The sequence below is a fragment of the Rana temporaria genome, chromosome 1, assembly GCF_905171775.1.
Source record: "Rana temporaria chromosome 1, aRanTem1.1, whole genome shotgun sequence".
Taxonomy (NCBI): Eukaryota; Metazoa; Chordata; class Amphibia; order Anura; family Ranidae; genus Rana; species Rana temporaria.
In genome coordinates this window covers 417,684,393-417,710,768 of record NC_053489.1, presented here as the reverse complement: position 1 = coordinate 417,710,768, position 26,376 = coordinate 417,684,393, and positions in this window count along the sequence as shown.

Genomic DNA, 26,376 nt, shown 5'->3' with positions numbered 1-26,376 from the left:
CGGAGGCTTATCGGAATCTGGGAGTCCCCTCAAATAAGGGGGCCCCCAGATACCGGCCCCCCACCCTAAGTGAATGGATATGGGGTACATCGTACCCCTATCCATTCACCTGTAGGCAAAAAGTTAGTTAGTAAACACACAACACAAGGCTTTTTAAAATATTTTATTATTCTGCTCCGGATGCCCCCCCTGTCTTCGTTATTAGCTCAATTAGCAGGGGGGGCTTCTTCTTCCGCTCTCCGGGGGTCTTCCACTCTCCGGGGGTCTTCCGCTCTCCGGGGGTCTTCTCCGCTCTCCGGGGGGGGCTTCTCCGGACTCCGGGGGGCTTCTTCCATCTTCTCCCCTCTTCCCCTCTTGACTCGGCGAACCCCGGTTCTTCTGCAGCTCTCCGGTGCCTTCTTCTTCAGCGCTGGCTGCCTGCTATGTTTGTGTGTTAGCTCGATTTCAAACAGGCAGCCAGCGCGGTCTTCTGTGGCGTCAGGGTCTTCTCTTCCTTTCTTCCGATGTTGCCTCGTCGCCTGTTGTCGCTGTAATGATGGAAGCGCGCCTTGCATCCCATTTATATAGGCATCACCGTCCCATCATGCTCCGGTAGGTACCCACGTGGTGGGTGCACGTGGGTAGGCACCCACCACGTGGGTACCTGCCGGAGCATGATGGGACGGTGATGCCTATATAAATGGGATGCAAGGCGCGCTTCCATCATTACAGCGACAACAGGCGACGAGGCAACATCGGAAGAAAGGAAGAGAAGACCCTGACGCCACAGAAGACCGCGCTGGCTGCCTGTTTGAAATCGAGCTAACACACAAACATAGCAGGCAGCCAGCGCTGAAGAAGAAGGCACCGGAGAGCTGCAGAAGAACCGGGGTTCGCCGAGTCAAGAGCGGAAGAGGGGAGAAGATGGAAGAAGCCCCCCGGAGTCCGGAGAAGCCCCCCCCGGAGAGCGGAGAAGACCCCCGGAGAGCGGAAGACCCCCGGAGAGTGGAAGACCCCCGGAGAGCGGAAGAAGAAGCCCCCCCTGCTAATTGAGCTAATAACGAAGACAGGGGGGGCATCCGGAGCAGAATAATAAAATATTTTAAAAAGCCTTGTGTTGTGTGTTTACTAACTAACTTTTTGCCTACAGGTGAATGGATAGGGGTACGATGTACCCCATATCCATTCACTTAGGGTGGGGGGCCGGTATCTGGGGGCCCCCTTATTTGAGGGGACTCCCAGATTCCGATAAGCCTCCGCCCGCAGACCCCGACAACCAATGGCAAGGGTTGTCGGGAAGAGGTCCTGTCCTCATCAACATGGGGACAGGGTGCTCTGGGGTGGGGGGGCCCGCAGTGCGCCCCCCTGCCCCAGAGCACCCAACCCCCCCATGTTGAGGGCACGTGGCCTGGCACGGCTCAGGAGGGGGGGGGGGCTCGCTCGTCCCCACTCCTTTCCTGGCCGGCCGGGTAGCGTGCTTTGGATACGGGTCTGGTATGGATTGTAGGGGGACCCCCTACGTCAATTTTTCGGCGTGGGGGGGTCTCCTTACAACCCATGCCAGACCTAAGGGCCTGGTATGCTCCTGGGGGAACCCATGCCGGTTTTTTCTTTGAAAATTGGCATGGAGTTCTCCCTCAGGAATGCATGCCGCTGTCATTTTTTTTTTTCCCGACGCAACTTTTTTAAGCCGTCGCGATCCTCAAAACTCGGCGTAACGTAACTTCGCGCATGCGCAGTACGGCCGGCGCGGGAGCGCGCCTCATTTAAATGGGACTCGCCCCATTTGAATAGGAACGCCTTGCGCCGGCGGAATTTTAGTTACACAGCCTTAAATTTCTAGATAAGTGCTTTGTGGATCAGGCACTTAGGTAGAAACTTTAAGGCAGTGTAACTTAAATGGGATTTTTTAAGTTACGCCAGGTTTTTGTGGATCTGGCCCTCTATTCCCAACTAGTAACACAACCCAACACTGGGAAACTTTTATATGTCCGCAGATGGGAGGAGGACTTGGGAGCGGAATTGAGTGACTTGGATTGGAGCCAAATATGATATAACACCAAAACTGCATCCCCAAACGTGTTAGCGTCAGAAACAAACTACAAGGTGCTTTCTAGATGGTACTTTGTGCCAGCTAGAGTGGCTAAATATACTCAGAATTACTCAGAACTATGCTTTAGGGGATGCTCTAACATAGGCACATATTATCACACCTGGTGGTCGTGTCCGAAAGCTCAAACATTTTGGTCAGAAATTTTTCAATTGGCAAACATACTGACAAACAAGAGTATCTCTTTAGACCCCAAATCAGCTTTACTCAACTTAAAACCTGACAATTTAACGCATATACAATTTAAACTCATAAGGCAGCTCTTTACAGCTGCCAAGCAAACTCTTGCAAAGGCTTGGAAATCCCCAAACCTGTCAGTAAATGAAGTCTTATCCAGAACAAATAAAGCAATGACACATGCCAAAATGTCGGCCATGGACTCGGATACAATCACCAAGTTTGAAAAAGAGTGGATGCCTTGGATTACTTATACTACTTCTAATACTTTTAATAATGATGTGTTGTTGCCATGGTAGCCCAGCCATCGTGGCGGTAGCTACATTTCTTTCTCAAGTGGAGGCGTCTCCCGGCCTAGTCCTGCAGACTCCCTTACCTTATCCTCCCCCTCCTTCCCCCCCCTTTTTATTTTTTGTTCTGACGTTTTGATGTTTGCTGTACATATTCCACTTAAGTTATCTTAGGTCAGTAATATAAGATTGAAGCTTCAACTGTTTATATAATAAGTAGACTTACTTAACGGATATATAAGTATGGTATATTAGGCTTCAAATTTTGTTTCAAGTTTTTCTACCTCTTGATTAATCGGTATAAGATTGTTGCAAATTATCCACCAAGGTTATAACGTGCTCATTATACGAAATTTTCAAGATGACGTACTTGCGAAAGAACTTATTCCTTAATTGTAATGTATCTGTGTTATACTGTTTGTTCAATTCTTTGACATTTACAAATAAAGATATTTGACAAGGAAATATAAAATAATGGAAGTGGCTTGTAACATCAAAAGTCAATATGAATACATGGAAAACTTAGGAACATAGAGGCTCTAAAGTGGTCACAGGACTACCATGATGAGAGCCATCATGGCAGAACATGCAGACCACACTTGACGTGTTTCAGAAACTTCTTTCTTCAGGGGTGTATAGGTAAGTAGAACAGGTTACTTCTGTATTTAAGGAAACAAACAACAAATAAATAGTATACAGAATATCCACTTCAGCCCCGGAGTATTTGGCTGCCCAATGACCAGGCATTTTTTTGCGATTCGGCACTGCCATGCGACGTGGCTCCCAAACAAAATTGGCCTCCTTTTTTTTCCTACAAATGGAGCTTCATTTTGGTGGTATTTGATCACCTCTGCAGTTTTTATTTTTTGCACTATAAACAAAAAAAGAGCGTACATTTTGAAAAAAAAAAAGCAATATTTTTTACTTTTTGCTATAATGAATATCCCCAAAAATATATATAAAAAAATGTTTAGGCCGATATACATTCTTCTACATATTTTTGGTAAAAAAAATCGCAATAAGTGTATATTGATTGGTTTACGCAAAAGTTATAGCGTCTACAAAATAGGGCATAGATTTATGGCATTTTTATTAAGATTTTTTTTTTACTAGTAATGGTGGCGATCTTATCGTCACTGCGAGATTATGGCGGACACATCGGACACTTTTGACTCTATTTTGGTACCATTGTCATTTATACAGTGATCAGTGCTATAAAAATGCACTGATTACTGTAAATGACACTGACAGGGAAGGGGTTAACCACTAGGGGGCGAGGAATGGATTAAATGTGTCCTAGGGAGTGATTCTAACTCTGTGGGGGCTGGGCTACCAGTGACACAACATTAATCACTGCTCCTGATGACAGTTTCCTGTCACAAGGCAGAACAGGGAAATGCATCTCCCTGTTCTGCAGCTCCATGACACGATCATGAGACACTGGTGGACACCGATTCCACTGGTCCCGCGGGCACGGTCATGGAGCTTGCATCAGGGAGGCGCACACCGGCGGCACGCGAACGCCCACACGATGGGAAATACAAAACAACGTACCTGTACGTTGCTTTGCGCAGCCGTGCCATTCTGCTGACGTATATCTGCAGGAGGTGGTCGGCAAGCGGATAAATTATATACAACCCTTTTATGTTCCCAAAGCATCAAGAATAAATATATAAAGACTTACATGTGTTGACAAGACAAATGCAGACACATGTTACAGCCACCTATTAGTCTAAAAGCATTTTTCATTCAACCAGCAGGTTGAACATCAACTAAATAATTGCCGGAACACAAGCGATGTTGATGCAGCGATCTCTCTCCCTTAGACATTGTGGGCCAGATCCACAAAAGGGATACGACGGCGTATCTGCTGATACGCCGTCGTATCCCTGTTTCTAACTATGCGGCTGATTCATAGAATCAGTTACGCATAGCTAGTCCTAAGATCCGACAGGTGTAATGGACTTACACTGTCGGATCTTAGGATGCAGTACCGCGGCCGCCGCTGGGGGCATTTCTCGTCGTAATCCAGAGTCGGGTATGCAAATTAGCACTTACGGAGATCCACAAAGCTTTTTCCCTTCGTTAAGTCACTGTAAGTGTTAGTTTGCCGTCGCAAAGATAGGGCTATTTTTACAAAGTGTAAAGTTAGTACACCATGTAAAAGTATACCCGTCTTTCCCGCGTCGCTGTCAAATTATTTTTTTAATTTTTTTTTCCCGCCGCATCTCTTTTTTACACGTCGCGATTCACAAAACTCGGCGCAACGTAACTTTGCGCAAAGCATGTCGGGAAAATAGCGTCGGGAGCATGCGCAGTACGTCCGGCGCGGGAGCGCGCCTAATTTAAATGGGACTCGCCGCATTTGAATTGGCCCGCCTTGCGCCGGACGGATTTAAGTTACACCGCTGCAAATTTCCAGGTAAGTGCTTTGTGGATCGGGCACTAACTTGTTTAATTTGCGGCGGTGTAACTTAAATCACAAAAGTTGTGGATCTGGCCCTATATTCTGATTGTATTCCTGAAGAAGTGCAATCCGTGAACTGTATTGGGATAAAATATTTCTTCTCCCTCAACTCTTCAGAATAGTGAGTGTGATACACAAGGTGTTCTGTATTGCAAAATGACCGTTCCATGTGGCATCAATGCACATTTTTTGGTTACTATGGGGTAGATTCACAAAGACTTACGACGGGCGTATCAGTAGATACGCCGTCGTAAGTCCGAATACGCGCCGTCGCAACTTTAAGCGTATGCTCAAACTGAGATATGCTTAAATGTTGCTAAGATACGGCCGGCGTAAGTCTCCTACGCTATTGTATCTTAACTGCATATTTACGCTGGCTGCTAGGGGCGTGTACGCTAATTTACTCCTAGAGGGCCATATTCTCAAAGAAGTTACGCCAGCGTATATGGAGATGCGCGGCGTAAGTGTAAAAATGCGCCGTCGTATCTATGCGCCGTAGTCACAGAACCAGATACGCCAGAAACAAGGCTTCTCCCGTCCGTCTTAACTTGTTTAAGTTTACGCAGCGTAGGCGTATATTTCCGCTGATGGCATCCTACTCTGCCATAGAATTAGTATTCAAATATGCAAATGATGTAGATGCGCTGATTCCCGAACCTACGCGCGATCGGCGTAGGCTACGCGCTGTGCGCGTAAGACGAATGGCCGGCCTAAAGTTACCCCTCATAAAGCACGGGTAACTTTGCTCCAGACCTGAGTAAGTCAGCTTGAAAGCAAATACAGGAGCACCATCCCGGACGAGCTGAGCAACCACACTTATAGGACAACACATTCGTATGCCAACATGCCAGGGGCAGGCGTGGTCTTAGCACTACTAGTGTGTGCAGAGGCCGAGGCGCGTAGAAGGAGGAGGGCACGTAGGAGGGCACGTGAGAGGATATACCCACCGCGCATTAGCCTCTTTGGCATGGGTGATTTGGAGGTGTATCGCCGTTTCAGATTCAGCCCTGATGCCATCCTGGAAATTACCAGAGCCCTGCAGGATGACATCACCAGCCCACCACACCGCTAACATACAGTGCAGCCACTGGTCAAGGTCCTGGCAACACTGCATTTCCTGGCCACTGGTTCTTTTCAAAGAACAAGTGGAGACGTGGCTGGGATATCACAAACCAGCATGAGCAGATGTGTGCACCAGGTTGTCCCCGCAATCCTCAGACGCATGTCCCACCACATCATCAAACCCACCCAGGAGGACCTGCGGCTGAAGGCAATGCGTGAGTTCTGCCTAATTGACGGATTCCCACGCACTGTGGGGGCCATTGATTGCACCCATGTGGCACTACAGCCCCCCCCATGAGACAGAGCACATTTATCGCAATCGGAAGCATTGGCATTCAATCAATGTACAGGTGATAGTGGATGCCCATGGCCTCATATGGCACGTCCGTGCCAAACACCCAGGATCCAGCCATGACAGCTTCATATTCCGTCAAAGCGACATCCCAAGACAATTTGAACAGAACGTGTATGCAGACATCACGAGGGGCACATGCATGACTGACATCCTCCTGTCTTTTCCCTTCCAGGTGACTCTGCATATGCACTTGGACCCCATCTCATGACCCCATTCCAGAACCCCCAAACCCCAGGAGAGAGAAGATACAAATAAGCACACGCACGTAAAAATAAAAATATTGCGCTTGTTGAGGTGAAAAAAAGCAGCGATCAAAAAGTGTTATACCACACAAACAACAATGCAAAAAAGGGAAGAGATCGCGCTAAATAAATGATGAGTGAACATAAATAGTGACAAAAGTTCAAATAAGTGGTCAGTCCCGCCACAAAGGCAAGTTAGATCAACAATCTCCCAGGTGATGAACTCAATCCATAAAAGAAAGGTGCTTGACAGAAAAGATCCTCCACCAACGATATAAAAGCCTCTTACCAAATGGAATTGATCTCCAGATTATAAGAGATCAGATGGCCCTCACTTGCCTGGGGGGAGCCTCAGTTGGGGGGGTAGGGCATCAGGTGGAGGAGCATCCCCAGGTCCCTCCCTGGCTGCCTGTCTGCCCTCCAAAGCCACCGCTATGCGGGTGAGCAGGGCCTCCTGGGAAGCTGTCTGGGCCTGAACAGCCACTCGCAGGCACCTAACCTCCCCCACAAGTTCAGCTGTGCTATTCTGCAGCTCCCCCAGGCTGGTGACTGTGGCTGCGCTGTTTCCAGCGACATCTTGAAGAGCATCTGGTACTGCTCCCGAGGAGGACAGGCTGTTGGATAGGCGCCTCAACTCCACCACGATTTCCCCCATATGGCGGGTCTGTTGGTCCTGCTGCCTGGCCAGATTTTCTTGCAGCATTCCTGCCACACCCCTTGTCTTGTGGGTCCCCTTCCTGGGGACAGGAGTGGCTGGGGCCCTTGCATAGGGGGAGGACCTTGAGGGGCTGGAGATGAGGGGGATGGGACGGGAGGGACTGGAGAGGGTGTTGGAGGACCCTGAGGGGCTGGAGATGTGGCGGGTTTGGGATGGTCCTGCCACCACATGAGAATCCTCCAAAAAGAGGAACACTTCCTGATCTGTGTGGACCACCTCCTCATAGACCACCTCCCCATGGACGACCTCCTCAACCACCTCCTGCGCGGAGGACTGCCCACTCCCCTCCACCAAGGCCTGTTGGCTTCCCAGGGGGTCAGCCACAGAAGCAGGATGCTCAGGGGATGATGGCGTGGGACGGCCACTGGCAGCATCGGATGACACCGCTACCTCCTGCACACCTGTGGATGACACAAAACATTCACATGTTGGTGGACCCACACACTTGTCACATGTCCCCCCCCCCCCCCAAACATGCTACACACCAGATAGAAGATAAAACACACTTACCTGTCCTCGTGGGCGGCTCACTTGAGGCCAGGCCCTCCACCTGCTCCCTCTGAAGGCATCTGGCAATCACCTGCTCCTCTTCTGTGAGCCGGATAGTACAGGGTGGCCCCCCTCCAGTGCCCCTGGAATGCTTATTAATGGTGGCAAGCTTATTCCTCACCACACCACGCAGGTCATTCATTTTTTTTTAATGTCCTGGGGGGTCCTGACCTCATGGCCTAAGGCATTCACCTGGGCAGCAATTCTCCTAAGGATCTCCTCCTTTTTTGTCTTGCTGGTGCTGCCACTGTCTGCACCATGGAGGCGAGCATCGTATCTCTCCATCGCAGAGACAATGATGGCCCTCTCATCTTGGGTGAAGTTTTTTTTTCTTCTCTCCTTCCTGGGTCCAGGCATTGCAAAGCTTAAATCTCCAAATCACGGACACCACCAACAGAATAAATGGAGTCACTTTGCGATCGTTGGGCGCATGTTGGTCGCAATGTTGGTTTGCGCATGCGCAGAGGGCGGGGCACATGCGGCGCATGCTCCATTCGGTCTGGACATCATTTGCATGGGGTCACGGTTCATTAGAATGCTTCACGCCCACATCCCTCCTACCGTCACTTGCGCCGGCTTACGCCGACACATTTAAGTTGCGCGAGCGCATCGTAGGACGCATGTGGTCCGGGAATATGGGACAGCTCTCCCCAAGCTAAATATGCGCCGATCTACGAGAATATGCCCCGTAATATGTAAATCAGCTAGATACGCCTATTCACGAACGTACGCCCGGCCGTCGCAGTAAAGATACGCCGTTTACGTAAAGGGTTTTCAGGCGTAAAGATAAACCACCAAAAACATGGCGCAGCCAATGTTAAGTATGGACGTCGGAACTGCGTCAAATTTTTCAAATTTTACGCCGTTTGCGTAACTCGTCCGTGAATGGGGCTGGCCGTAATTTACGTTCACGTCGAAAGCATGACGATTTGCTGACGTCATTTGGAGCATGCGCACTGGGATACGTCCACGGACGGCGCATACGCCGTTCCATCGAAATGTCATTTACGTGGGGTCACAGTTAATATACATAAAACACGCCCACAGCTTCAACATTTTAATTTGGCGGGCTTACGCCGGCCCTAATACGGCGGCGTAGCTTATAGGAGATACGCTACGCCCGCCTAAAGGTACGTGAATCTACCCCTAGGTTTTTAAACTAAAATATTCAATAAATTAATGAAGTTTAGGTACAAACGTGTTTGTGTCTGTTCCTGAGTTCCACAAATCCCACATTTTCACTATTCATACTATTTTTCTATGTTGTACCCTCTAGTTAGAGTGCTAGAGAGAGATAGCATTTTTGTTATAGTGTATATAAATTGTTAGGCTTGGCTGGCAGCCAAGTCTGGGTGTGTTTTGATCTGCTTGGGAGTGACCCAGGGCAGAGCTGAGTGACTCACAGGCAGCATCACCAACACCTCCCACTTCTTTCCAAAATGTTCTGGTGTCTTCTGAAAAGGAAGGAGGAGAGGAAAGATGGAGCTGCCTGGGGTATTCTGAGGAGCCCTGACCAAACTTGGATTTGCAGGGGACAGACCTCCTTAAATACCCAGGGTCAGCCCAGCTGGGGAGGTGTTGTTTGGGTGGAAGCTTGAGATGGAGTGTTAGGCTGTCATTGCTTTTGAGGGAGCTGCCCTGTCTGGGGGGGAGTTACCTTGGGCCTGGGGCTCGGGTGCAGACAGGACCCTTCTTACGACACATGGAGGTGTCCTGGGCAGGTGGCATGGGAGCAAGAGAGGACAGCAGGAGAGCACTGCCAGGTAAAGTCTCCAGGAGAGGAACAATGGGTCGCAGCCAAGAAGGCTGGCGAGTGACACACAGTCAGGAGAGGACTGGGGAGGCATGCCTGAGAGGACTGGGAGATTGTGGTCTGAGGTGGGTGCAGAGCCAGTGGAGTGGACTGTGTTGTTATGGGCAGTGAAGAGAGAGGCAGCTGCAGCCAGGAGGGCTGGCAGGGCTTGAAGATGTGGTACTGGGCCCAGTAGCCACATGGACAGCTAGCACCAAGGACTACCGTATTTTTGCTACACCATAGGGACCCGCGGTCCCTGCCTGCAAAGGGCATTAACTTTAGGCCTGGCTGAGCCAGTGTCAGGCCTGCAAATCCATGCTAGCTGGTCCTGGAAGACCAATAAAGTGATGCGCTGGAGGTGTTAAGGAGAGATAGTCTGCAAGCAAGTGTTGGGCTGGAGAGAAGAGAGGAGTTGTATATACCGGAGGTGTATACAGTTTTACAGTCCCTAACAATTTCTGCAATCCACTGGGCATCTCAGAATTATCCTACCACCACCCAAGTTTAATTCCCTCAATAAAAATACAAAACAAAGTACACAGACTGTTTTCTGTCTGAGAGTGACTGAAATGATGTGCCTGGCTGTGCAGAGTGACAGACGGACTACAAAACTCAGCAGCCCTCCAGAGGGTACTGATACATTTGGGGGCTCAAACTGGGACATCTGTTCACAGGTAACCTGCCAGCCATTGACCCTGGCAACCAAAGTTGACTGAGCTAGTGGAGCTGCACTTTGTTCCACCATCATTGAGGAACTGAACCAAGGGAAGGATATATGTGTTCTACCTGCTATTCAGTAATACAGCAACAGGTGCCATTGTCCATAGAAACCAGCGGGAACTGCCTGTCTAATTATATCTGCCTATTTACCCAGTTGCCCCAACCACAGCTGGGATGGACACTTGTGCAAAATCCTGCAATTCAGTAACTACTTTACCATGTGCTGTCACCCGTTGCAACCACGGTAGGCAGCCGCGTCCATGGATTACAAATATGTCTAGTGATCTGCAAACGCTGGACATCTGGAACTGTTGCTTCAAACTCCTGCTTTATACAGTAAAGTGTGCCTGAAGATGTCTACTATTGCCCAGGATGATTGGGGTAAGCCTGCGGGTGCCTGTGGGAGGGACTGTGCTAAAAGTCTTCCCTTCAGTGAGGCATGGGATACAAAATGTATTGTTGCTACCGGCAACCATCAGAAAAGTCAGTCATCTGCTCTCAGTTGCTAGAGCACAGTCGGTGCCAAACCGACATGCCTGGACAAGTACTGCTCGTTCCAGTGTCAACTTCAGTTTTTCTAACAAGGGGTTACAGCAAGCACACCGTGGGAGGGGCCTGCCTATCAGTTTCACAGATAACAGCCTGTCTGGAAGTGAGGAGGCAGTAGAATGCCCTAGAGGAGACCCAGCTTTCCTTGCTAGCAGACACCACGAGGCAGAGGAGCAAGATGGAGTGTGATCATGTGTTCTCAGTGCTGACCTGGTTGCCTTATCTGGTGGACAACGGTGTCCAGTTGGAGCATCGCGGGGCATTCACCCTCAGGATGATTGCCTGTGCCTGCTGTGTCCAGTATGCCATATACCAACCGTGGTGGTCAGTTCGTGGGTCCAGTGCGGTCATTGCAGAGAACCGCTCACATAGTTTGTATCCAGCCAGCAGGCGCCACAATACTACAATGTATACCTGCAGATAGGACTGTGTTGCATGCAGCCGCGGAAGTCCTGGAAGGCCGTAACAGGACTACAATCATTGTGGAAAGGCGGGGTGGAGCCTGAGCCTGGTGACTCCCCTACACACATCAGTGACATAAGGGAAGAGGAGTCTGTCATGGCATGCGGCCTGGTTGGGGACCTGGTGACTGTAAGTACTTCCCAGCAGGAACTAGTAGTCCCTGAAATGCCGGCTGCTTCCATGTCCCTTGCTACTGTAGCTCCATTTGGAAGGATCCAGTGCTGGAGGGGGATGTGCCCTCAGGCATAGCATTATACATTATGGATCCAATCTATAACTCTCTTTATTACTGCTGCTTCATGGTATTTCTGAAAGTCTGGGAGAAACACCCCCCCATTGTCTCTGGATCTACTCATTATTTTGTAGGAGATACGGCTTCCTCTGCCAATTCATACAAACTTCTGTATTAAGTTCTCATAATTCTAAAATACTCTCTTGGAATACAAATCGGGAGGCTCTGGAAAATATACAAGGCCTTCGGAAGGGTCATCATTTTGATTACACTTATCTTTCCTAGCCATGATAATCTATATGCTTGATATCCTTTCTGATCTTGTATAATTTTATTCAAAATAGGTATATAATTGTCCTGGTATAAGTCTGCTGTTATTACTGAAAGGAATACTCCTAAGTACTTCAGTCCCCTCTCGCTCTCCATACAAAGGGAAAGGGGGCTCTGAGTTCTCTTTTTTTCCTTAAGGGGGTGCCAATATTTAATATCTCTGTTGTTTCCATATTAATTTATTAATCTCCCTCTCATAAATACTTTATGGGTTTTCCATAGTGTGGATGGTGCTATATTTTCTACATTATTTTCTTCAAAGAATAGATTTAACTCCCTATCTAAAGCATCAAAAACATTATGATCATATAAAAGAGATTCATCTATCCTCCATGATCTCTGCATATCCGGTATGTCCTCTAGATCCAAACTGGCCATAACCGGGACATGATCCGAGAGGGTTACTGATTTCACCTCTACCTTTGTTAGCCCTTCCATGAGCTGCTGGTCTAGGAAGATATAATCAATTCTTGAGTAGGTGGAGTGTACCTGAGAATAATATGTGAAATCCCTTCCCTTAGGGTGTAAAACCCTCCATATCTCCACTAGTTGTTGCTGGTGTAATTTTCTTTTAATTGCCTTAAGATGCTTTCCTTCTGAGCGTAGAGAGAGAGGTTGGGTATCCAGGGCTGGGTCAAACACAAAATTAAGATCCCCTGCCATAATCACCCCTCCTTCTCTGAACTTCTCTAATTTATTCAGTACTTTTCCAAGGAAAGGACAGGGGTGAGTATTGGGGCAATAGATGTCAACTAATGTATAGATTTTATTAACCTGCCTGGCGGTGTTCCCGAGTCTGACTCAGGGTTAGATTTTCCTGCTGCGAGCGGTAACCCAGAGTCAGACTCGGGCTTGCCTCGCTAGATCCACAGGCAAAGTTACTTACCTTGTCCCTGGATCCAGCGATGCCACCGCGCTGTGTGAGCGAGCAGGACCTCGCTCGATTCACACAGTGCCTCCGTGTGACGCCGATCTCCGTTCCCTGCGACATTACGACGCACGGGGACGGAGAACGGCGCCAAATTCAAAAAAGTAAACAAACACTATACATACAGTATACTGTAATCTTATAGATTACAGTACTGTATGTAAAAAAAACACACCCCCCTTGTCCCTAGTGGTCTGTCCTGTGTCATGCATGTCATTTTATATAATAAAAACGTTTCTTTCTCCCTGCAAACTGTAGATTGTCCATAGCAACCAAAAGTGTCCCTTTATGTCAAAAATAGTTTTAGATCAGCTAAAAAACAGCGATAATAAATTATAATCACTTGCAGAATTGTGCGATAGCGATTTGTGGGGAAATTCGTCATAAAAAAAAAAAATAATGACAGCAACAATTCTGCAACTTAGCAAATTTCAGTGATTTTGATTTGATTACATTATTGAATAATTTTTATTATAATTATATTATTATTTGTTATAATTATTTATAATTATTTATTATATTATAATTTATAATTTTGTTTTTAAAAAAATGTCATACCCGGGATGCCTATTAGAAGCTCGTTTGGTCAGATTTAAGTGAGTTATTTCTAAAAATGACAGACCTACAGTATAAAACACCAAATTTCCTTGCAAATAATGGTACCGCTTTCAGCATGTTTTTTCTGAAAGAATCATACCGCCAGGGAGGTTAAACAGGGAGCCTTTAATAAATAGATACCTCCCTTCAGAATCTGACTCCATAGCTTTTAAAATAAAAGGGGTATTCCTATCAAATCCTATTGCTATGCCTTTGGATCTCTTATTGTGAAACCATAATGGAAAATATTTAGAGTTCAGTCCAACCCTAGATGACCACTTAAAATAAGTCTCCTGTAGGAAAAACAATATTTGATGACCAATTTTTTAATTCCTGCAGTATTTGATATCTCTTATTAGGACTATTTAACCCTCTGACATTATTTGTAACTATCTTTAGAGGCACCATTTTCTAGAAGGCCAAATGTAAATATCACAGAGCTCATACCCACAGTCTATAAAATATTTTCCTGAGGATGGACCATTCAATGTACCCAGACAGTAACAAACATGACTAAATAAAACATAATATATCTCCCTCCTCCCCCTCCCTTCATTGAATATCAATGTTATGATCAGCCGGGGGTCCTAACCTGGCCAAACCTTTCTTGGGGGCCTGTAAATGCCCGCTCTAGCCCACGGGCCTCACCCCCTTTTCGCCCCCCACATCCCCGAGCAAAATTGTTTCTTAGCAACCCAGCCTCTCCTTGTGTGCCTGCCTATTGTTTATTTTCAACTTTAGGACCACTATACCCTGTTCCATGACTGATTTTTGAACTTTTCCCATTCTGGAGGTTTCCTTTCCCAATTCTCCAGATCAATACTTGGCAAATCCATGTTACTGCAGAATTCCTTCAGATCTTCTGGAAATCGCAAAATGGCTGATATTCCTTGATTTTTAGCTATCAAGCATGCTGAAAATTCCCATCTATAATAGATCTTTTTTTCCTGTAATAGGTTAATCAGGGGTTTCAGGGCTCTTCTGCGTGAGAGTGTTTCCTGTGATAGATCGGTAAAAAGAAGCAATGTAGCTCCCTAATATTCAATAACTTCAGAGTTTCTCGTACCCTGCTGTACTTGCTGTTTTTCTTTATATTGAGAGAATCTCACTATTACATCTCTTGCCATCTCAGGTTGGGCCTTTGCCGTTTTCTGCACTCTAGGTATTCTATCAAAAGCTATCGGCGTTTGCGCTTCTTTTTTCCTTATTTTGTTATATATTTTACGAATCACCTTTTCTAAATCTTTGCTCTCCACAGATTCTGGTAATCCTCGGACCCCTAAATTTAATGGTCTGTTTCTATTTTCTTGATCCTCAAGCTTGTATCGGAGATTCCTCATTTCTATCCAGTCCCTGTCCGCCCTCTCACGCAGTTCCAAGATAGCTTTTTTATGTTCATCTAATTGTGCTTACGATTCTTCATCTCTCGTTAATACATTTTTAATGTCTGCTCTAGTCGCATTCAGTTCGCTTTTAATCGCACATTCTAGATATGTCATCAGGTCTGCCATGTCCTGTTTGGTAGACGGTAGTTGGGAACTATCTGTTTCTTTTCGTCTTTCCTTGACCGTTTTTTGCTGTTGTTGTTCTTCTTGATTTTTCTGTGGCGACTTTCCTTCCTCCATCATGGGATTTCCAGTTGCTGACTTCTCTGGAGAGGGAACCGATTCTTCCGTCCTCTCCACCTCCTGCTCTACCCTTTGTTCTTTCCCACTTTCTATGACTTTGGTCCTTTCTTCCCCATTGTTTTCTTTCGTAATTTAATGTTTAATTGATAATTTCTCGTTTTTTTTCTTGATTATTTTTACTTTTTTAATTATTTATATTATTTATTCCTTATCCTACTTATTTTATTACACTGTATTTAGATGTTCCTCTTTCTGTCCTTCCACTGATGTTATTTCTACTATTTTTGTCTTGTATTAACCCCACTTAATTTAGTTAACCAAATACCTATACAGGTGTATAATTAACTATACGGACACTCACAGACGCAATCCGCACAGATAATTGTGCGTGCTATATCTGTAAATGTACAGATTGTGCTATACCTTAGTGACCCCAAAATAACAATAACCCCCTGTCCTTCCCCTAGTGTTTTATCTTATTATTCTATCTTAATGTAAATGAAAGTAAAGGATACATTTGGACTTTATGTGAGGCTGCAGACAAGGTGCCGGTAATAAAAGAGGTACAAATGTAATATTCATAGGAGTGCAAAACATGTATCAACATACAGAAAACATGTAAATGAGAACATACATTTCAAATAAATGACATTACTACATATTGTAAACACATAATAAGTGCATATGGAGTAAGAGCAACAATGGTGCGGCAGTGCCTAACCAGGTGCCACATGCTAGTCTGCATGGAACGATGAATGCATGGAATGAATATATGTACTGATGGCATGTTAACAGAAATGGCGGAATAATTGCATTTGGTGAAGAACTGGTAAAATACATATAAAATAATAATAATATCATGAAGGTACATGTAGCATCCATAATAGCCCAGCATCCATAATATCCTGACGTGTTTTGTGTCTGTAACACTCCTCAGGGGCGGATGCTTGGATTATCTAAAGAAAATATATAAATAAATATATTAATCTCAGGAAATGTCCTGAGTGCGCTCAGTCTGGGCCTGGTATCAGGACCTGTCCCGAACCCTCCCCTTTTTTTCTCGTCCAGGGATGGAGGCTTGCTAGATAGGTTTGGCAGTGTTCCCCTGCCATCCAAGTGTCACAAGGGTGGCTCATTTCAGGGCAGGTCCTGATACTAGGCCCAGACTGAGCGCACTCAGGACATTTCCTGAGATTAACAGTGTTTTGGCGCAATTTTTTGGGTCTGGAATTTTCGATGTGGCCCCCTGTATGTCCATGGCCTTACTTTGTCTGCATTTTGGGAGCTGCAACACGCTCTGTGCGCTGCCCCCTCCCCGTCCTTCTCTCCGCCCCTTTGTGGGCGGGGGGCTGCCCGGTGGTGGGGTCTGCACGCACTGCGCATCGGCACCACGTATCCCGCCCAGCTTGTGACGCCAGATCTGGCGTCATTGTGCGGGGCGGGAGTTCCTTCCATCTCAGCTGACGTCACCCGGGCCTCACGAGCGGACGCTGTGGGCAGTCCCGCCCACCTCAACGTTCTCCAGGGTTACCGTCTTACCCACGTGACGCTGATGGCATGCCAGTGCACGCCTGTGTGGGGCGGCTATATAAAGGTCCTCCCAATATACTCTCTCGTCTACGAACTTGTGAGGTTATACCACGCCATTTTTGTGCTGGATGTCCGGGAGCCTTGGATGTCACCACTAGGTTATTTTACCTACCCTTATGTCTGGGTTGGTTGCCCTCTGTTTGACTCCTAGACTTACTGATTTTTTACCATCATATTTTCTAGACTCCAGCTGGCTATTCCCTGTGGCTACTACACCCTATATGCACACTCGATCCAGCGTTGCCTTGTTTGCGGAGGTTTCCTTGCTGCCCTTGCCCTGCGTGCGCTGCAATGCAGCCTCAGCTCCCATGGCAGACATCTCGTTTTGGCCATGGCTCCATACACACTGCATCCTTTTACCCTAGATTCCAGGTGGATACTTTTCCATCTCATACTGGTTATTAGTTTATTAATTATTAAATATTTAGGGTAAAATACATTTTAAAAGGCTAAGGATGAGTGAGTGAGTAACTTGTATAGCGCAGCAAATGCGAACTTAATCGCCTCAAGGCGCATCCAGAGTTGTACAGGTCTTTTAGAAGAGGTGGGTCTTTAGCTTTTTCCTAAATGCCCGATGGTTTTCTTCCAAGCGGATGGTCGTGGGTAGAGCATTCCAGAGCCGTGGTCCTTGGACCGAGAATCTTCGTTCTCCTTTCGATTTGTAGCGGGATTTAGGAATTTGGAGAAGGTTTTGGTTGGTTGACCGGAGCATGCGCTTGGTGACGTACGGTTTTATTTTCTCGCTTAAGTATTGAGGAGCTTTTCCCTGTGTACATTTGTGGGTGAGGCAGAGCATCTTGAATGTCACCCGGTCCTGTACGGACAGCCAGTGGAGGGACCTCAAGACTGGGGAGATTGATTCCCACGGCTTTTTACCTGTTACCAGTCTGGCTGCCGTGTTCTGGACGACTTGTAGATGTGCCATCTGGTATTTTGGTAGTCCTAAGTAGAGGGAGTTTGCGTAGTCGAGTCGTGAGTTGATGATTGTTCCAACTACTACTGCCGTGTCTTCTTTCGGGATAAAGGGGATGAGTCTACGTAGCATGCGGAGCAGATGATGAGAGCTGCTGACGACTGATCCTATTTGTGCATCCATCGTCATGTCTGAGTCGAAGATGACTCCGAGACTTTTGATTTTTTTGCTTGGTGCGATGGTTTGTCCGAGGATGGTGGGTGGTGTCCATGTGGTCCTAGAAATGGATTTCTTATTTGTGTGAAGGATGAGTAGTTCTGTTTTCGATCAGTTAAGTTTGAGGGAGCTTTCGGTCATCCAGTTGTCGATCAGTGTGAGGCACTTTCCAAGTTCATGAAATTGGTCTTTTTTGTTGGTGATTCGAAGGTAAAGCTGCGTGTCGTCCGCATAGGAGTGGTAGCGCAGGTCCTGTTTGCTGATGATTTTGAGGAGCGGGCGGATGTAGATGTTGAAGAGTAGAGGTGAGAGGGGTGATCTCACTTGACACTATGTCAAGTGGTTAAAGAGGGTCATTGGGTCACACTGAGTAGGGCCAAACGAAGGACTGAACCTGTGCATTCTCATACACCCAACCTACTGTCTTTAGCAACATGCTTCACCAGGCAAGTGTCTCTTCCACAGCTGCTCAAGTGGAAGAAAAAAGCATTATAATTTCTGTTTGCCAAAACTGCTAGCTTTACACCCATTCAGGGTCATGGAATTGGCCTACTTATGCAAGTTTATTTCCTGTGCTACACCACAATGTCAGGTACCTGGAGGACATTTCAAAACAAATTTTAGAAAGTATTATTTTACTGAAAAGGTAGTTGATGCTTGGAATAAACTTCCAGCAGAGGTAGTGAGACAGTAAGGCCCTGTACACATGATCAGTCCAAACTGATGAAAACGGACTGAGGTTCAGTTTCATCAATCCAAACCTACCGTGAGTATGGCCCATCAGACTTTTGTCCTTCAGACCAAAGTTTTAAAACTTGCTTTAAAATCGGACTGATGGACTGATGACCGATCGGTCAAAACCGATGGTTAGTACGCAAAAGCATCAGTTCAAAACCCGCGCATGCTCAGAATCAAGTCGACGCATGCTTGGAAGCATTGAACTTCGGGTTTTTTCAGCACGTCGTTGTGTTTTACGTCACAGTGTTGGACTTTTGAACTGATGGTGTGCACATCAGACCATCAGTCCATCAGTCCATCAGTCCATCAGACCATCAGACCATCAGTCCGTTTTCATCAGTTTGGACTGATCGTGTGTACAAGGCCTAAATGGCTTCAAACATGCTTGGGACAAACACAGGTCTATACTCAAACAAAAAAGTTCAAGAAAAAAACGAATCAAAAAACCCACAAACCAAAAATACAAAAGAAAAAAGAACAAATTAACAGACTCGATTGACTACTCTGTCTTTTTCTTCCATCACTTTTCTATGTTTCTATGTTACCTAGCCTCCATTTTTTGCCCAAAAGGACATCCTCCTCCAGCATGTGGAATATAATGTGTCTGTGTGGGTGGTTTATGCTGTCAGAGGAGTACTCATAGACATAAACACATGGCCCATTATCCCCTTCCTTACCGAGTCATTGTAAAATGATGTCGGCAGGAACCCTCCCTCCGGGTGGATGTCATATGATGTCCTGGGCTTCCCGGGCGGCTAGGGGGCACGCTCACACGTCCGCTGCATCTCTCGGGACCCGATGCGTTTGCCCGGCGGCCGTGATGTCCGCCGGGCACCCGCGATTGCCCACAATCACGGCAGGACCATGGATCTGTGTGTGTAAACACACAGATCCATGTCCTGTCAGAGGTGAGGAGACTGATGTGTGTTGCCAGTACAGTGGAACACAGATCGGTCTCCTTCCCTTGTGAGTTCCCCCCCCTACAGTTATAATCACTCACTAGGGAACATGTTTAACCCCTTGATCACCCCCTAGTGTTAACCCCTTCCCTGCCAGTCACATTTACACAGTAATCAGTGCAGTTTTATAGCACTAATTGCTGTATAAATGTGAATGTTCCCAAAAACATGTCAAAAGCATCCAATCTGTCTGTCACAATGTCACGGTCACAATAAAAATTGCAGATTGCCGCCATTACTAGTAAAAAAAAAAAAAATGCCATAAATCTATCCCTTATTTTGTAGACGCTATAACTTTTGCGCAAACCAATCAATATACGCTTATTGCAATTTTTTTAACAAAAATATGTAGAAGAATACGTATTGGTCTAAACTGATGAAAATCTTTTTTTTTTTTTTTTTTTATTGTGATATTTATTAAATCAAAAAGTAAAAAATATTGTGTTTTTTCAAAATTGTCCCTCTTCTTTTGTTTATAGTGCAAAAAAAAAAAAACCGCAGAGAGGATCAAATACCACCAAACGAAAGCTCTATTTGTGGGGGGAAGGCATAAAGATTTAATTTGGGTACAGTGTTGCATGACCGCGCAATTTTCTTACAAAGTGCGACAATGCTGAAAACTAAAAATTGGTCTGTGCAGGAAGGGGGTGAAAATGCCTTTTATTGAAGCGGTTGAACATACCGTAGGCAATGAAGCTACATATCCTTCATGACCTTGACCGAAACCCATTCAGCTAAAAAGTTATACAAAGAATATTTCACTGGGCGTTGCACAAGGTTGATTTTACACAACCATGACAGAAAAACAGAATAAATGAGGCTCTCGTTTACAACTTCTATTTGAAATGCTCTGTGGTTTTATCCAAAGAGGTCCACTAAAAAGTACCGTATTTTCCGGCGTATAAGACGACTTTTTGGATGCAAAAAAATGCATCCAAAGTCGGGGGTCGTCTTATACGCCGGTGACAGTCTCCGTGCTGCTGCGGGCGTCCATGATTTGAAAGCCGCGCCTTCTTCTCAGACTGTCCTGTGATAGGCGGTGTAACGGTCACCACCGTTTACGACCTTCCATCCCATCCAAGACAGCTTATAGACACTCCACAATCAGGCAAACACTACCCATAAGAATTCTCCCCAGAAACGAGACACATAGCTCTGTTTGAGCTATCCCTCCCACCCTTGGAAAACAGGGTGGGTTAAATTGTCCAAAGACAATGGTGATACAGGTCAGGTGTGTTCAAACTTCTCCTTCAGTAAACAGTCTTAGCAGGGGGGGTTGCTGGAGTGATCCCCCCACTTTCCTCACAGCAAGACACTTAAACATCCCATAATAGGTATCCAGACTGTCTACCAAGCTCCAATCCACATAGAAGACTTAATTACCACAATAGACAATGAAATGCAATCACACCCCACCCCTTTCATCACAGCAAGCTGACTAGTATACATCAGACAACACACAATATATATACAATATATACAATATCTGACCGCATTAAATGTGACTAGAACAGACCATAGTGGGGTTCTCATTCACCCTGTGCCCCTAAAGTGACTCCCGTTACAGGCGGAACACAAATCTTCCCAGCAGCACCTCTGTTCTGTGTTCCGCCTATCACGGATGCCTTCTCATCCTCGGACGAGAGGACATCCATGATAGGCGGAACACAGAACAGAGGCGCTGCTGGGAAGATTTGTGTTCCGCCTATCACAGGACAGTCTGAGAAGAAGGTGCGGGTTTCAAATCATGGACGCTCGCAGCAGACGGAGACTGTCACCAGACTGGAAGCCAGAAGCTGCAAAACGTGAGTGATGGCACAGTGGGGGGGGGGGAAAGTGGGGGCAAGTGATGGCACAGTGGAGGCAAGTGATGGCACGGTGGGGGCAAGTGATGCCACTGTGGGGGCAAGTGATGGCACTGTAGGGGCAAGTGATGGCACAGTGGGGGCAAGTGATGGCACTGTGGGGGCAAGTGATGGCACAGTGGGGGCAAGTGATGGCACTGTGGGGGCAAGTAATGTCACTGTGGGGGCAAGTGATGGCACAGTGGGGGCATGCAATGTAATGGCACAGTGGGGGCATGTAATGTAATGGCACAGTGGGGCATGTAATGTAATGGCACAGTGAGGCATGTAATGTAATGACACAGTGAGATTTGAAAAAAGCCTGTTTCTGTCAGCGGTTGTTTCTGTCAGCGGTTGTTCCGGCTACCCCTCAGCTTCTAGAAAGACTAGGAGGAAGGGGGTAGTCTTATACGGCGAGTATATCCCAAAACCCAAATTTTTCCTTATACGCCGGCAAATACGGTAAACGGGAAGAGAAGAAAAAACATTTTTATTACTGCCTTTCCCAATTGCTGATCAGTGTACTCCTTTACTGCAAGAAGTCTTGAAGTCTTCATTGATACCATGGATGTCACAGAGTTATTCGTCCTTTCTCTATTCAATTTACAGCAGAATGTGTAGGGCAAGAGTAGAAGGTAATGCAATGGAAATGAGAGTGCTATGCTGCAATGACAATACAGGCATGGTGGTAGAAGAGAACAGAGGGGAGTGGAGGGCTGAGAGGGAGAAACGTTAAGGGGAAAGTGGAGCGGAGTGAAAAATAAATGTTTAACCATGCTTACAGTATGCCAGTCTGAGGTTGTGTCATACATCTGTCCATTTCACAGTAGAAAATACTTGCATTTTAAAACAACATTTGCATTGTAATTACATACATTTTAGAACTGTTGGAACTACCTTCCTGTGGCAGCATTCCAGCATGTTCACAAAGAAAGTAAAGTTTTTGCTTTACATTCAAGATGAAAATATGTCCCTCCATGCTACAGTACATTTGCTACATTCTTGGCAGATTCTTGGAAGCATATTTGGTAGTTCATATGCCATTCTACATCTTTTCAGATCACAATCATTCCAAAAGCAACAGACCGTGATATTTCAAAGCACAGAGTTATTATTGCAGTAGGAAGAACATGCTGAAAGAGGACATCTGCTATTAGGAAGAATAATTTTAGTTCTGCACTAATATCTGAATTTTGTATATACATTGGTGGGCTACCACATATGTTAATGCTAATGGAGAACAAATCTGCAATAGCAGTACTTTGTAAGAAAGTCATTTATAGCTGGATAAATGAATGCATACATTACATCATGCTGTTGCTAGCTTATGTTTTTCTCTCTCATTTTATATATCCACTAAAGGAGGAGCCCATGTTTACATCAAATATCTGAATAGGTTGAGAGAGAAGTTCTAATTTGTAACATTTTATTTTTATCATCAGGAAGAAATATTAGCAGGTTATCAAAGAAGCTGTTTTTAGAGTAACAACATAAGGGTTTAACCACTTGGGATCCGCGCTATGGACGAAAGACGTCCACAGCGCGGCTCTCAAGTGCCGAGTGGATGTCTTTGGACGTCCTGTTGTTGTCATTCCCCGTGCGTGCCGCTGGGGGCGCGCAGCGGGGAAACAACGTGCCCGGCGCATCGCTGGGAAGCCGATGCGTGTGCCTGGCGGCCGCGATGTCCGCCAGGTACCCGCGATCGGCAGTGACAGCAGGGACGTGGAGCTCTGTGTGTAAACACAGAGCTCCACGTCCTGTCAGGGAGAGAGGAGACTGATCTGTGTCCCTTGTACATAGGGACACAGCATCGGTCACCTCCCCCAGTCAGTCCCCTCCCCCCACACAGTTAGAACACACCCAGGATACACATTTAACCCCTTCCTCACCCCCTAGTGTTAGCCCCTTCACTGCCAGTCACATTTATACAGTAATTAGTGCATTTTTATAGCACTGATCGCTGTATAAATGTGAATGGTCCCAAAATTGTGTCAAAAGTGTCCGATACGTCCGCCGCAATATTGCAGGCCTGACAAAAAAAAATGCAGATCGCCGCCATTACTAGTAAAAAAAAAATCATAAATCTATCCCCTATTTTGTAGGCGCTATAACTTTTGCGCAAACCAATCAATATACGCTTATTGCAATTTATTTTAACAAAAATATGTAGAAGAATACGTATTTTTTAATTGGGATATTATTATAACAAAAAGTAAAAAATATTGTGTTTTTTTTTTTCAAAATTTTCTGTCTTTTTATGTTTATAGCGCAAAAAATAAAAATCGCAGAGATGATCAAATACCATCAAAAGAAAACTCGGGGGCGTGGCCTAGCACCGGACCGAGATGGCTGCTTGATTCCCCATCTCTGGCACAAAGGAGCAGTTAAATTGAGCCACAAGCAGAATCGAGCACAAAAACTGCATGGGAAAGGGGGACCGTACCTCCTCAACGCCTCGGGAGTCAATGGAGACAGGTCAGGCATCTTCTCCCCACATCCCTGAGATGTTCCGCGCGGCGCAGGCACTAGGCCTCAAAGCCGCGGCCTCGCCTAAGCCTCTCATGCCGCCCGGCGGCTCCAGCACCATCGCGGATGCCGCGAATAGCGCGATTGCCTCACAAGCAATGCAGGCATCCCCACAAATCATCCCAGGATCCCCACTAAGCAACCAGGCACCCCAACTCAGCATCCAAGGGGCCCAAACAAGCACTCAGGCACCCTCACTAGGTCCCCAGATGCCTGCACCACAAATGGCACAGATCCTCAGCCTTGCAGATCTACAGGCTAATCTGCAAGCTGTAGCCCTGGACATAAAAACTTCCCTGTCTGCAGCTATCAATGAAATCAGAGCAGACATACAGGGCATTGCAGTCAGGACTGGGATAATTGAACAGGCTTCAGCGCGCCATGCGGATGCTATACAGCAGGTGCAGAAGAACGCTGACATGCACCTCACTCACTTAATCGAGATACACCGCCATTTAGAAGATCTCGACAATAGGGGGCGGAGACACAACATTAGAATTAGGGGAGTACCTGAAATGCCTGACCAAATACCTGTAGAACGCACTGCGGAAGCCATATTCAACGACATCTTGGAAAGACCCGCCGATACCCCGATTGAATTTGAGAGAGTCCATAGAGCCCTCAGGCCCAGAGGGAGAGAAAATGACCCCCCCAGAGACATAATCTGCTGTCTAGTAAACTTCCCACTGAAAGAAGCCATCTTGAGGAAAGCGAGAGAGAAAAATAGAGTCATCTTCAACGGCACTGAAATAAAGCTGTACCAAGATCTCTCAAATATTACTTTACAGCAACGCAGAGCACTGCGACCAATCACAGAACAGCTGAGATCGAGGGGAATACCTTACAGGTGGAAATTCCCGTTCTGCCTCTCGGCCACATTCAGGGGCCACACAGCATTGCTCCGTACACCCGAAGACCTCCGTCCTTTCTGCGAGGCCATGAACATCCCTAGGACCGAGGTTCCAGAATGGTACAACTCATTTATGCTTAATGAGCCATGGGTATCGATCCACAACAATCAAACTCCCAGAGCGCAAAGACAGGGGGATCGACGTCGCAGATCACCGTCACCCCGCAACAACAGGAGAGGAGAGGCCCGAGGAAATCCAGGACTCTCCCCACCCAGGCGCAGAGATCGCCTAGAATACCAAGACCGCATGGACACTTGAATCTGCTTACACACTTCACTGAATGACTGCCTAAGGTCTGCAAGAACAAAATTCCTTTTTTTTTTTTTTCTTCCCCCACTCACTTCCACTCATTTGTGATGCGTCAGTTCCCACCCAAATATAATTTTACCACTTCAAAAAGTGGGCACTGTTGAGTATAGGTCCAACAAAATGTCTCTTTTTTTTTTTTTTTTTTTTTTTCTTTTCTTTTTTTTTTTCTTTTGCAACCTTCTCTTTGTTTGTTCCATTTTATTTTATACAACTAGATATCACAATCTGGACAAGAGGTGCGGTGGTATCCATCCTCAAGGTTATCTGACCAGCTGTCGAACAACCGGGCGGACTTCTAGCATAAAGGTTTGACTATTTCAATAGCCATGAACTCGACGCCTGTAAGTACCACTTCCATTCTCCCAATGTTCAAAGGTCAGAAAGACACCCATTATAACTCTCCCTAATCTGCCTACACCTTTTCCCGGTCAGATCACCATACAGGGGTTGATGGCCTACATGATGAACATGCATAACTACTGTATGCCTATATGCCTATTTCACTCTCCTAGGAGGGCTCACAGCCCCTGAGGACTGTTCTGAACTATTCTTGACGCACATGGGAGGAGAAGCGGGTCACGAGATGTCTTATTGCAATATGACATGTCGTGTCTTTGTTTGTTTTTTATGAGCTAATCGGACCTAAAACACTATAATCGGAAACCAAACCCACCTAGTTCCCTGATAATATACTCAGAAGTGTTGGTAAAGGGAAAAAGCTAATCATTTTACACTGCTTTCTTATGCTATTTTGTTTATATAAGTTACATGTGTCTGTACAGAAATGTTCTTGCAGCATGAATAGATGGGACATGGCGGTGATCAATCTCCACCTAGAACAAATTCATGACCCATACGCTCACTTCTCCGGCCAACACCGGTGAGGAAATTGCAAACATAAGAGTTGACTCTCTTTCCCTCACAAGAAGTGCATGGGGCACTCTCTGAGCAAACCATAGGGCCCCTCGATCACGACTATGCCCTATACACATGCTAAGAGAACTTGAAGAACCCTCAGAGGGAAGGGGGAAGAGGGAAAAGGGAAGAAAGAAATAGGAATTGCTATACGTTATAAGGTTTTTATGTTATAGGGTTATAGTTTACCATACACTTTGCAGATATTAGGGTGATACATTAATTCAAGCAGCTTCATAGAAAATGCTCGGAATATAAGTGTCTG